This window comes from Cheilinus undulatus, linkage group 7 (genome assembly GCF_018320785.1).
Source record: "Cheilinus undulatus linkage group 7, ASM1832078v1, whole genome shotgun sequence".
Classification (NCBI taxonomy): Eukaryota; Metazoa; Chordata; class Actinopteri; order Labriformes; family Labridae; genus Cheilinus; species Cheilinus undulatus.
Window position 1 is genome coordinate 24517618 of NC_054871.1, and position 12042 is coordinate 24529659.

The 12042-nt window shown below is 42.2% G+C and overlaps 1 protein-coding gene across 10 annotated transcripts in view; it reads left to right on the top strand.

Moving 5' to 3' along the window:
* The first annotated feature begins 1449 nt into the window (after positions 1 to 1449).
* The window catches only part of adgrl2a (adhesion G protein-coupled receptor L2a), a 113729-nt gene continuing 103136 nt past the window's right edge, over positions 1450 to 12042 (top strand). For 5 of the 10 annotated variants that reach the window (XM_041791186.1, XM_041791184.1, XM_041791185.1 and 2 more), the window contains exon 1: positions 1451 to 2068. The gene's annotated coding sequence lies outside the window, so the exon portion shown is untranslated. Of the gene's footprint in view, positions 2069 to 12042 lie in introns of all 10 variants that reach the window. The other 5 variants (XM_041791187.1, XM_041791190.1, XM_041791191.1 and 2 more) reach the window with 2 other exon arrangements.

Here is a 12042-nt window from a genome sequence, read left to right on the forward strand (position 1 = left end):
TCGTCATTCACAAGAAGCGCAGCATAAGTCTAATGCCCTCTGTTGACAATGCAAGGAGGCAGATTCAAATAAATTCCAGCAAAATGGCAGTTGAGGCTGTTCAACACTGCAGCTGTAGAGACACCACATGTGTTTTTAGTCTGGCCTTATAAATAAACATTTCTCCAGATATGGACGCCTGCCACTGGGTGACCTTTTATTACATCTGTTTTCTCTTCTTTGTCCCTTCAAAAAAAGGAGAGTGCTGTATTATTATGTAAAATTATGCTTATGAAAACATAAGTCTGCCCCTCTGCTGCGTTCACCTTCACCTGGCAAGCATGACTCAACTTCACATTTCCCCTCGGTGGGTGAAAGACAGTTTTTATTGAAGCCAGGTGTGTACCCACGTCCTGCCTGATAATGTTTCTGGACCCAATTCCTTGACCGGATCATAACATGCTCCGAGTCTTCACCGATGGCAGGAATAAACATGAAACAGTTGAGACCGGCATGTTTTATCTATCATCAGATATTCTGATTTAAAGATAGAGGAAGTGATGAAGATATGAAAAACAGCAGCTGCACTGAAAATTAGATTTTCAACGCTGTTTAAAAAAAAAAAGAAAAAAACTTGTGCGGGGGTCTCTATAATAACAGCTGAAATGATGCCTTAGAATTCAGCTATCTTTAAAAGGCAAATCCCTTGGAAATCTTTCCCTGAATTTACAGTAACCACCTGCATTATACAGTGAATACAAAAAGGATCACCAACATAGCATGCAGCTCACATTAGAAGGGCAGAGGTCAAAGCCATGGTTGCCTGAAAAAATTTCCGTTGTCTGCCGAATGATGCCATGAAACATGTAAAAGGAAAATGTGAGAGGGAAAAAAAGGAAGGAAAAAACTTAGGAGAATTTCTTTTTTTTTTTTTTAGCTCCACACATAGCCTACTCTTTTGGCTCAGCTGCAGCAGCTTGACCACTCCTGCCCGTGCCATTGTGTTATCCTGTGAAGCCAGCTGGACTAAAAGGAGCAGAAGAAGAAGAGCCTGTGCTTCCATGTTCACTTTGATGTTTGCTAGTATTACAGTAAAATAAGTCCTCTTTCATTGGTTGAATAGACTGGACTGCCTACTGTGACAGAGCATGGGCCTCTCATGCCCAAATGGAAGGCACTGTGAGCTAAAAATGAAAGTAGAAGGGGAAACAAAAACGAGGGAGGATAAATGATAATCTCCTTTCTGTCTGCGTGATGTAGTTTTTTTTACCTCATACGTAACAGTGCGAGCAGCCACTTCCGGGAATGTTATAAAGTTTGATTAGTGTAAAGACTCCGAGTCAGAGCGGATCCGGAATCCATACCGGGTTTTATCGGAGCCCACCCCTCTCACTGCTCAGACAGCTCGTGCAGACGGCAGCCTGCTCTCCTTTCCTCTGCACTGGCGCTGTTTGCTGGAAGCCCCGCTCGCGCCGCTTCCTCCAACTGTCTCAACAACACTGTGAGCGGGATCTTCTCCACGCGCGAGCCGCTGAAACTTAGCCCCCCCCCCTCCACACTAAAGTCTTCACTGTCTCATTCACGAGGAGCCAGGAGAGAAGCCGTCAACGAAGAGAGCTCTGAATTCTCCCACACTTTTTAGCAGACACTGAAAGCCCCCTACTCTTGTGTTTCAGTCTGTCCCTCTGTGACTGTGTCACTCAGCGGTTTCTGGGTCCCCGAGCTCCGCTTCTCTCCTCTTCGCGTTTGTAGTTGCCGCCGCCGCCGCCGCTCCTTTCTTCGTCTCCTGCTGCTGCTCCAGGAGTGAAAGAACACATGAGTGAGGACTGAGCAGAGCAACATATTGCCGGCCATGGAAGTGTGCAGTGTCCGGGGCAGGAGCGGGATGTACGGGCTGAGAGGGGGACCTGCCGCCTGGTAGCCAGCATCAGCGTGTCTGTCCCAGAGAAGGGGAGCATGTCTCAGACCTGCAGGCTCTTCGCTGCAGAGGACTGTCTTTCCAAAATCTGACATTTTTTATTTCCTTTTTTCCCAATTCACATCCCTGTAGACTTCACTTGAGCCTGTTTGGCTTCACTGCTTAAGAAAGGTAAGATTTATTGTTTTTATTTACACTGTTTTTGCACTTAATAAATCAGACGCTAACTAGTATTTGACAAGTTGGCGTCGAGGGGAGAAACTTTGTCTTTGCTAGCTGACTTGGAATCATTTTAGCAGCGAGGCTCATTTAAGTAGCACAAGGGAATTACTCGACTTACTTTGTACATTAGCTACTTTAAGAGAAAAAAAAGTCACAATTGAGTTGAATAAACAGCTATAACTCGTTTTAAAAGGTAACACCAGACTTTTGTTGAAGCAAAATTGTCCGAGTGTTGCTAATTGAGAAATGGTCAATCAAAACATAACCAGATGTGATTGATTTGTTCAGGCTGCAGAGTTTGCCTGAATGGAAACTATTAAAAAGTGGAGGGGGAGGCAGCGTTTTTACGTGAACCAGAACATGTAAAGCACCATTTAATAGGAATGTGTGTCCTTTGGTGTTGCAATTTAGTTGGTAGTGCTGGTCACCAGTTTTTTTTTTTTCTTTAAATCCACTGACGGTCTTGTTGAATAGGGATTTATGCTTGGAGCTGTGACCTAAGAAGCGATGTCGGTGTGATTCTTGAGAGCATTCACACGCTAATCCATTATAATTGGGTGGCTAGGCTGTTTGTAAAGAGAAAGAAAAGAAAGAGGCTAGTCTCGCCTACCCATGCAATTACTTTGGGCCAAAGAGAGAGTTTATGGTGATGCAATGAGCTACAAACGCAGGAAAGTCATGGAAATCAATCAAAGCGAGGGGGATAAATATGAAAACACGTATAAAAGAGGACGGATTTGGCTGCTTAGTATTAACTCAGAGCCAGTCGGCGCAGAGTGGCAGTAAAATTAGATCCTCTTACTGCACATTTATTATTTAGGCCTACCGATTCAAAAAGCGTCTTGTCAACCATGTGTTAAAGTAGGCAGCAGAGGCGCACACGCGGTGCGGTGTGTGCTTATCTCCCGACCGGAGAAACACACACAGCGGCCAGCCAGCCGGTGATGCACGGCAGCCTGGAGCACAGCAGTTATCTCCAGTGATCGATCAGTGGATTGGGATAAATTTAGCTTCAGCCTCCACATGCCCTCAGCTTTTTTTGTGTGTGTTTTTTAGCCCATGCGTCTGATTTTTTTTTTTTTTTTTGAAAGAGGCATCCACAAATTCCTGCCTGGATTAGAGTCCATGAATGTGTCTCATTTCTGTGTTTGGTCCTGAACGCATTCATCATTCCTTTCAGAGTAATGTACACTTCCAGTGTCACACGTGTTGAGATTTTAGAAATCCAACATGTTTCCAAATAATATAATTCAACAACCCTGATGGAAAAGGCACCATCTTCTTCCTCCAAGGACATATATTTGTGAGATAACACAAAACAAAAGAATAAGCCAAGTGTTTGCAGGATGAAGTGGATTTATCTTCCTCGCCTACTATAAGAAAGTGACATTCAGCTAAATACAAAGGCGGTCTATTTGTGAACAAGTTTTTAGGAATGTGTAAGAAATAAGCTGGCTGTGTGCTTTATCTTCCTCCAGAAGCTACACGTCTCAATCCAGCCCCTCTCTATTGGAGGACTCCATCTTTTTTCACGTGTTTGTGCAAAAAAAAAAAATGTTTGAATTAATGCAAGTGCAAATTCCAGCTGTTTGGGAGGAACATATTTGCATATCAAAGTGTCCAGAGCCCTTCCACAATGGAAGGAGTCGTATTTTCTGCCACTGGCTTTGACTGAGCCTTTAAGGCTGAAGAGTGAGTGTGTGAGCTGCTAAAACTGAAAGGCTGGAGTATCTCTTCTCTTCTTGTAAGTAGGTCCGTGTGACATCTTGTGTATAGCATAATCTCACTTGTATTTGTTTGTACGCTTGGGCATGAGATTATGTCAAAGCTTTCATACAATAAAGCTTTTAAAGTAGTATAATGGTAAGAAATTGCAGATTTTAGCTGCAAACTATCATAACATTGAAAACTCTTGGATGTGCATTGCACATCGCTACTTTTAAAAATTTTATACTAATGTAGTGCAAATTTCCAAAAGTATTTACTAGTGTAGCGACACCTGGTGTGTTAATTATCATTAGGAATCGTAAAAGGTACTTATGAATACAGATTTAAAAAAAAAAAACAATGCTTGATAGCTCTAAAACATGCATTTAAGAGCATTTTACTGCAAAACTCCGCTTGGTTGAGTAGTTTTTCAAGTCTCCATTCTTGTTTCAGTGGAAGTGCGTCCCGTCTCAAAGAACTGCAGCTGCTCTTGATCTACCAGAGCATTAGATTGCCCCTCTTTGCTCGTGTGCTCAGATCGATACAGCCCAGCACACTTCTGAATGTGTTTTGGGGCGGACAGTATGCTACATATCACTCTATTGTCAACTCTTTTATATCGCACTCTCGAAGCACACAGCACTCTCACGTCTCATTGAGTGTGATCAGTGTGAGTGGGTGTGAACGTTTCAAAATTTGTAACATTACGGACTGTTGGATCATTTTCTGCTGCTGTGTGCCCCCCCCCCCTCCTCTAGAAACAGCAGCTGAGGTTTTGTCTGTCTGGTGCATTAAACAGATCATAATGCAGCTTTCATGGCCTCTTCTGATTTTTAAATTCTCAGAACAAACCAGGAACTTCCACTCCGGCTTTATCAAGGTAATTTGTTATTGATTTAATTCAATGCAAGCGCTTGCACACTGACCAGTGGGAACATTTCCTCACTTTGTCTCTGTGTCGCACTCCTTCTCTCTTAAGCAGCGAGATCAGCCTGTTGTCTTTGTCCAAGCAGCGATTGGCGCGTCCATATGATTGATTTAAAAGTTGCATTGTGGCTGAATGGATAGTGTGTGTGCAAATGTTACAGTATAGGATGGACTTCTTTTTTATTCTTGGTGAACATTCAAGCTCATCCTTTTTTTCTCTCTCCAGAGCATCACAGTCTTTGTTAGCAAACAGTGTGCGATGAACAACCACCAATTTCAAGTAGTATTTCTTTGAAAAAAGATGTGCTAGCTGTTCCACGGGAAAATGGAGCAAATGATGGAGGTTGTGATTGCGTCAGAAGAGAGTTGAAGCGTTTAGATTTACATGTCCGTAGTTATTTGGCGTGTAAATTGTGGGTTTGTGTTTGCAGATGCAATCTTTTCTGTTGCTAAACCACCTACATGGAGCCATACTGTGCGGATAACTGCCGCCCATTAAAGGGAAGAAAAAAGGCTGTAAAAGAAAGCTAGGGCAAATTTGATGTAATGTACGGGCCTTTAGAGGGCCAAAAAACTCCCTTTCATGACTGATTTTATTTTACGATTGGCAATCAGTAAAATGCTGTGCGCCAGCGTGCTCCCCTCCCTGCCATTTTGTGAAACATTTGTTTCCACTTGCCAAAGGCCTCTGGTGCAGCAGGGGATTCAGTGCCCCTGAAATGGCAGGTGAAACTTTCTGCTTGCCTAAATAATTTCCTAGCAGAGCATTACCCAGCAAGGACATAGGCTGTGGGAAGTGAGGGTCAATTCAGACTTTGGTGACGAGCAACAACACGGATATTAGCCGTTGGCTCTTCCACAGCTCTTTGGTTTAAATGGCAGCCTCCCTGAGCTTATCTGGCATGTCTTTGTCGTTTTGTGCTTCTCTGAAAGGTGTTTTGAAGAAAAAGGAAGTGCAAAGTGCAAAAGTGGGTCATAAAAACAGTCTTCTGGCCATAAAACGATGGTTGTAGCATTTTGGCCTGGTTTCTGATCGTAGCTTCTACATGATGTTGCAAACACTGGGTGTGTTTCAGATAAGATGTGCAGTGTGCTATTATCGGTGTGTGTTTAAGGCACTCCCAAAGCAAATACAAGAGACATGAAAATAAAGCAGCGTGTAAAAATATTCTTTTAACAAACGTAATGTTGTTTGATAGTTAAAACTGGAGCCATCATATTGCTTATACAGTAATTACTTTTTAAAACTTTGATCATCATCAAGAAAAATATGAAATTACAAACAGATTGGTAATGATTAAATTATTGTTGTAGTTATTTTCACAAGGGAAAACTATTCATAAATGTTACTTGCCTTTTTGTTCATTTTAGATTTTTTTTTGTAATTAAAGGATTGAAAATATAGACACACACTCTCTCTCTCGCTCTCAGTCTCTCTCTCTCACACACACACATCACACACATCACACACATTGACCCTGTCCTGTTCTTTGTGCTCTGTGAACAGAACCTCGTCCTTATCTGTGCACAGCTGCAACACTATTTGGGAAAATATTCAATTTGTGTGACAGAGGAGAACCTGGGAGGCGAGGCTCTGAGCAAACAGCAGTTATTGCGGCTCTGCCATAGCAGCCGAGAGCAGGGCCTGGCTGGGAGAGAGGGGGGATCTGCGGACGTCTGCCAGGGGAAGGAGTAATGTCTCGGCTGGATTATAGGAGAGCGGAGCACATCCATGCTTAAAAGCCCCTTTTCCAACGAGACAGGGCTGTTATTTAGGAATGGTGAGGGTAAACACACCAGAGCAATATATTCTCTCCATATAGGCTGCTGCTGTCCTTGACTGTTCTGACTCACAGCAAGTTTAACCCCATATGAATATACTTAGTACTTTTCTGAAAGTATACCTTTATGTTTGGCTGTGATTCCTCTAGTTATTTAGACTAAATTTATTCTAGAAAAGTGTGATTCTGATGAGGAGTGTTGAATGTTATTTTACTTTTGAGGATATTGAGTGTTTTTTTCATTTATATTTATTTTTGTTGCTGGTTCCGATTATCCAATGATTGCTGTATATATTGTGTTAGGTTGCATACTATATAGTTTACAGTGTAATAGCCTTCCATGCTGCTGAATGCAAAATTCCAAAAAGGAGGAGATTGCATCAGAAGGACACTGCAAAATCATATTAAAGCTATGAAAAGCCATCAGTATGCCTTTAAATGGGAAGGAATGGGACTAAGAGTTTTTTTAATAATTCACCAAAGTGTCTTTAAGTATTTTTTTCTTTTATCTTTATGCACATGAAACTGTGAGTGCTTTAATTTTGAAAACTGAGTTGGCTACTCACCTGGATTGATGTCTGCTTGTTTGGATGCGGTTTTCAAAGAAACACTGATTTTTGCATGATCAAATATGCCAAAAACTCTCACGTCAGACTGTGAAAAAAATACAAGCCACACAAGTAAATGCACTACAAAACACTGGGTGCTGACTAATTTGCAGCTGAAACCCTGCCAGCTCCATATTCCATCTCATGTTTCTGTTCTTTTTTTAGTGTATGCATCGCCTACATTTCCCTCCATATCGGGTTGGTTTGGAGTGGCTGAGCCTCTGATAAAAGACATTTTATTTTACAGTATTTAGTTGGGAAGTGTGGAGGCTTTGTTCTTGTAATTTAGTTGCCAAGTCAGATGGAGTTGAGCGTCTGGTCTGGGAGTTTCAGAGGAATATCACAGGCATGGGAAGTTGCTAAAAACTAAGCTAATCAACAAAATAATTGTCTGCTCAATTGCTACCATGCCAGAGACATCAAACACAGGCGGAGTTGAAAAAACAATCAAATTATCTCTTAATGATTGCTCACGCTGACAGATGAGCGCCTGTGACTTGCTTTTGTTTGGAGGAGACGTAGGTGCGGGGAAGAATGGAGTTTGGGGTGGCTCGCTCACAAATTTTGTACATTTTCATAATCTGCACAGATATCCATCATCACCTGTAATGAAAACAATTTTATCTTATTGTGTGTTTTTTGGCTTGGAAACAGAGAGGAGCGTATTAGTCTATTAATTTCCTGCAGTGAATCATGAATCCTGCTGCTTTTATCCTCGCACCACCCTCCATGTGTGGTCCAACAAAAAAAAAAAAATGTTTGTTTCCTCTTCAGACTAAAAGTTTGGCCCCTATGTCTGCTCTCATCCCTCCCTCTCCCCACCTCTCTGTCTTTCTCTCTCTACGTAGATAATGTCTCTGCAAATGATTTAACCGCCCTCGTTGAGGCTCCTTCCAGTAATTGAACAAGCAGAGACTGGGTGCTTTACAGGAAAACAATAGTCATATTATCTCAGATCTCTACTACTCTGAGGTTCAACAAAACACTACCTTGGACTTTGCCGACTACTTCGAGGCTCTGAATTGAAGAAAAAAATAAGGTTTGCTGTCTTCTAAAAAACAATAGAAAAAGAAAAAAAAGTTGCTGCAAGATGGATGCCATTAATTTAATGTAGGCGCAGTCTGTTGAGAGTTTTGCATGATTGTAATGCATTTCTTGCCAGATGCACCTAGGGTTGAAGTGCAGCCTTGGGCACTTCATGAGAAGCATGCGCATGACAGAGGCTGGGTAATGATTATCAGAAAAGTGTTTTGACAAACAGTGGTAGTGTTTGGAGTAAGGACAGTATGCTTTTACATTAAGATGTTTTAAATATCTACAATCATGCATTATTTACACATTTGATTTTTTTTTTTTTTTACCTTTTTGCCTTCAGACAGACAAACCACTTGACATGAAAATATGGCTCAAACTACTACATTTCAGTGTGATTGCTGCAGGTTGGAATGTGTTTTGTTTTTTGGCAGTGCACGGGGAGCTTTGATTGTGTTGCTGTGGAGCAGAGTTGACCTTGTGTGTCAGAACGAGGTTTTTTCTCTGCCTTGTTTCATACAGAGCACTCTTAGACTGAAATGGCCTTAGGAGGAGTTGTTCTTGACAGAGATGCATTGTTTCAGGCAGCCAATAAACCAGCGCACTGAGTGGCTACATCTGTGAACCTCATCTCGGCTACAGTGCGAGGCTAGCAACAACACGGCAACTGTCACAGCTGCACCTGCTGCTGTCTCAGTACAGAGCCTCCCTCTCTGTTGCCCACAGAACCGCATCACTCTTCTCTCCATGACAAGCCAGAGGCGACGGGCTCTGCCTGGGTCAACCGGAGAGAAGCTTCTCGGGAAAACATTTGAAAACAGAGGACAAAATGTCAGTCCCGAAAAGAGATGTTAAAATAAAAATTCTGCCCTCAGGGCCGGGATTTGTTTGCTTAGGAGCTTGGGTATAAAACTCTTGCCTGTAAATTGTGGGGTTTTAGTAAAACCTGAGCAGAGTGCATTTGTACGGCCACAGTAACAGTAGGGGCTTGCTATGACAGCATGTAGTCTCTCCCTAATACTGTACATGGAGATGAATGGAGCTGACTCTTGTGTACACACACGGCCCTGCTTGTGTATTGAGGCCATTTAGAAGATGATCTGATCAGCTAAGAAGAGATTCAGTAGCATTAAAGGCTTTTAAATCTCATATGTACTCATATCTGCTACGCTGCTGCTAAAAGTCACACAGCTTGGATTAGGCATTTAATACTGGCCTCTGCTTTTGCACACATCTTATTTGGTTAAGTGAGCACCTGAAAGAGAAGACAAAAGCAAGAAATGTCTTGCAGGAAACGACTTGGATTGGATCATCATACTGTCTCAGAGAAAAAGATTATTCGAGGAGGGAACAATGCCGAGAGGATTTTTCAGCCAGGAGAAGTGATGCAACATGTCCACTTTCCTGCCAAATTGAACTTAGGAGTGTGAAAGCAATCGACGGACATGAGGAGCAGGGCTGACGTGAATGCAGATAGTGTGGGATTAACACAGGGGAAGATTGAGCGACAGAGGCCGGTGACGTCTCTTTACAGCTTTGCTTGTACAGCTGTGCCAGGCCTGGCATCCTCCGCTGCCTGCTCCATCCAACTGCACCTCCTCCACTGCCGGGGGGTTAGGTAATGAGCATCTTAAATACTGCTCATAACTTCAGCTCCTCCATGTGTGTATGTGTGGATGGAAATGTGAAATTATTAATGTATTTATAATGAAAGCTGGAATGCTTGGTATTGACATCTCTGATGTGATCTTTTTGGCATTAGCGCTGGAAAAACACATATACAGGCCGCCCTTATAATTAATCATGCGGCTTTTAAATGAGGTGTGAGGCGGCTCTGCTGGTGTGAATCCTGCTATAAATCACACATACCCTGACTGCTTTATCCATTAGACCGCCCTGTTTGTCGAATTCAGCTTTCCAGGCCCCTTGTGAACTGACTTTAGTAATTAAGAGGAGTGTGAAACCTGCACCTTCTACTTCACACCTGGAATGTTATCGATGGAGGTGAGATGCATAGATATGACGATGGAGATGACATTAGTAGAGATGTATTCAAATCAGGAGCGCTCACATGAGGACAAAAATGCAGCAGGCAAGACTTGCATAGTCAATACTCCTCTTTCTCCCTCTCTAGTTGAATTATTCGATAGGTGAGATAACAATAACCTCAAAGATAGCCTTATTTTGTACATACTCTATGCCAGTGGTTTCCATAGTGGGGGTCGGGATCCCCTGGGGTGGCTTCCATAAAACAAATGGTATATTTTAGCCATGTCTCTAGAAATTACGCATTAAATTGATTCAATAAAAACTGTCATTTGGTGATATTTATGCGAAAATCAAAGTTGTGTTGAAAAAAGCCTTAAATTGCAAGTCAGCACATGTCTATTCTTGAATTTGCATGGCTGTGTTGCCACAACTTTGCTTAGGGACAGTTTGGGTCCTAGGTCTTTGTTGCTGTTATTTGGGGGGGTTGCGTCCTGAAAAGTCTGCGAACCTCTGCCGTATGTGACAGTTCACGTCTTAAAAAAAGATCAGATGTGTTCGATGCATAACAGCCTTATTTTTCACTTTCAGTGCTAAATTCTCTTGCTTAATCGCTCAGTTTCAAGGAGAATGTATGCTTATTTTTTTAAGTAGTTAAAAATTAATTTTAAAAATATATCTATTCTTTTTACATCAAACATCTGACTTTTTATCTTCTCCATGGGTTTAAAATTATTTCTGTCATTGGGTGAATAACTGCACCCTCCACTGTTAACCATATAGCGCGCGGTCAACAGGGTTTTCATACTGACTGTGAAAGTGCTGCAAGAAGAAAAGGCAGGTTTGCAGTTTTACACACTGTTTTACACAGTTGGCTGCAACTATATAAAACCAGTCTATAAAACTTGACTTTACCTTTTGAATCACTGCTGTAGTTTGACTAATTAAATGCAAGCAGAAAGCCCAAATCTGCAAGCAAACTCTAGAAAATCCTACCCGGCACTCGACCTTTGATCGTGCTTAAATTATATCATATCTGTGCATTGATCCAAACTTACGTTTGTTCTTACTAATCATCTTATGATAAAATCCAAGCAAGATGACAAATCAAAAGGCTCTGAGCTGCACAAATTCTCAAGTACAGCATCTGTACCCAGCAACACATTTCATTTTAGGCTTCAGCATCTACAGCTGAACCAAAGTGATGAGTGCCATTCTTTAGTAGTTGATGAAAAAGGGGGAAAAGGAAGTATAGAGAGGACAGTGAAGCAGGGGAGCAGAAACGGGTGCATTTTTGTCATTGCAATGGAGCCAGTGGCACTTCCGTCATTCATCAGCCCGAGCTGATTACTAGTGACTGTGGAGTGAGCTGACAGGATGTGGCTCCTGGAGCCATTACCATCAGAAATAGGTCCAGCAGGCCTGTGGGTAGGCGAGGAGCCGGAGTCAAAGAGGCCGAGACCTGCCTAAAGGATGCAGAAGTTTGTCATGTTTTGCACAGGAACATGCATGCAGCACAGAGGTGAGGTAGTTTACTATACTGATGATGAACCCCGAGAGCACTTGCTTCATAAACACGGGTGCTGAAATGAAGAAACCATAGCCAAGAGAGAGGGTGAATGTTGCAGACACCGAAACGCCTACTCACTTTACTGCAAGAGCCAAAAAAGGGATCTTTTATTCTCTCACCTGAAAAGGCTCATGAGCTCGGATGCATAATGAAAGCAGTGTAGCATAGGAAGGGCTGTGGAGATATTACCAGGAGACGGTGCAAAAATATTCCAGATCTACTGCCACACAACTCTCTCAGCTAGTATTTAAACTTTAACAGAAGTTAACAATTTGCACCAAGGCAGAAAAAGTGTGATGAAGCTTTGCTAAC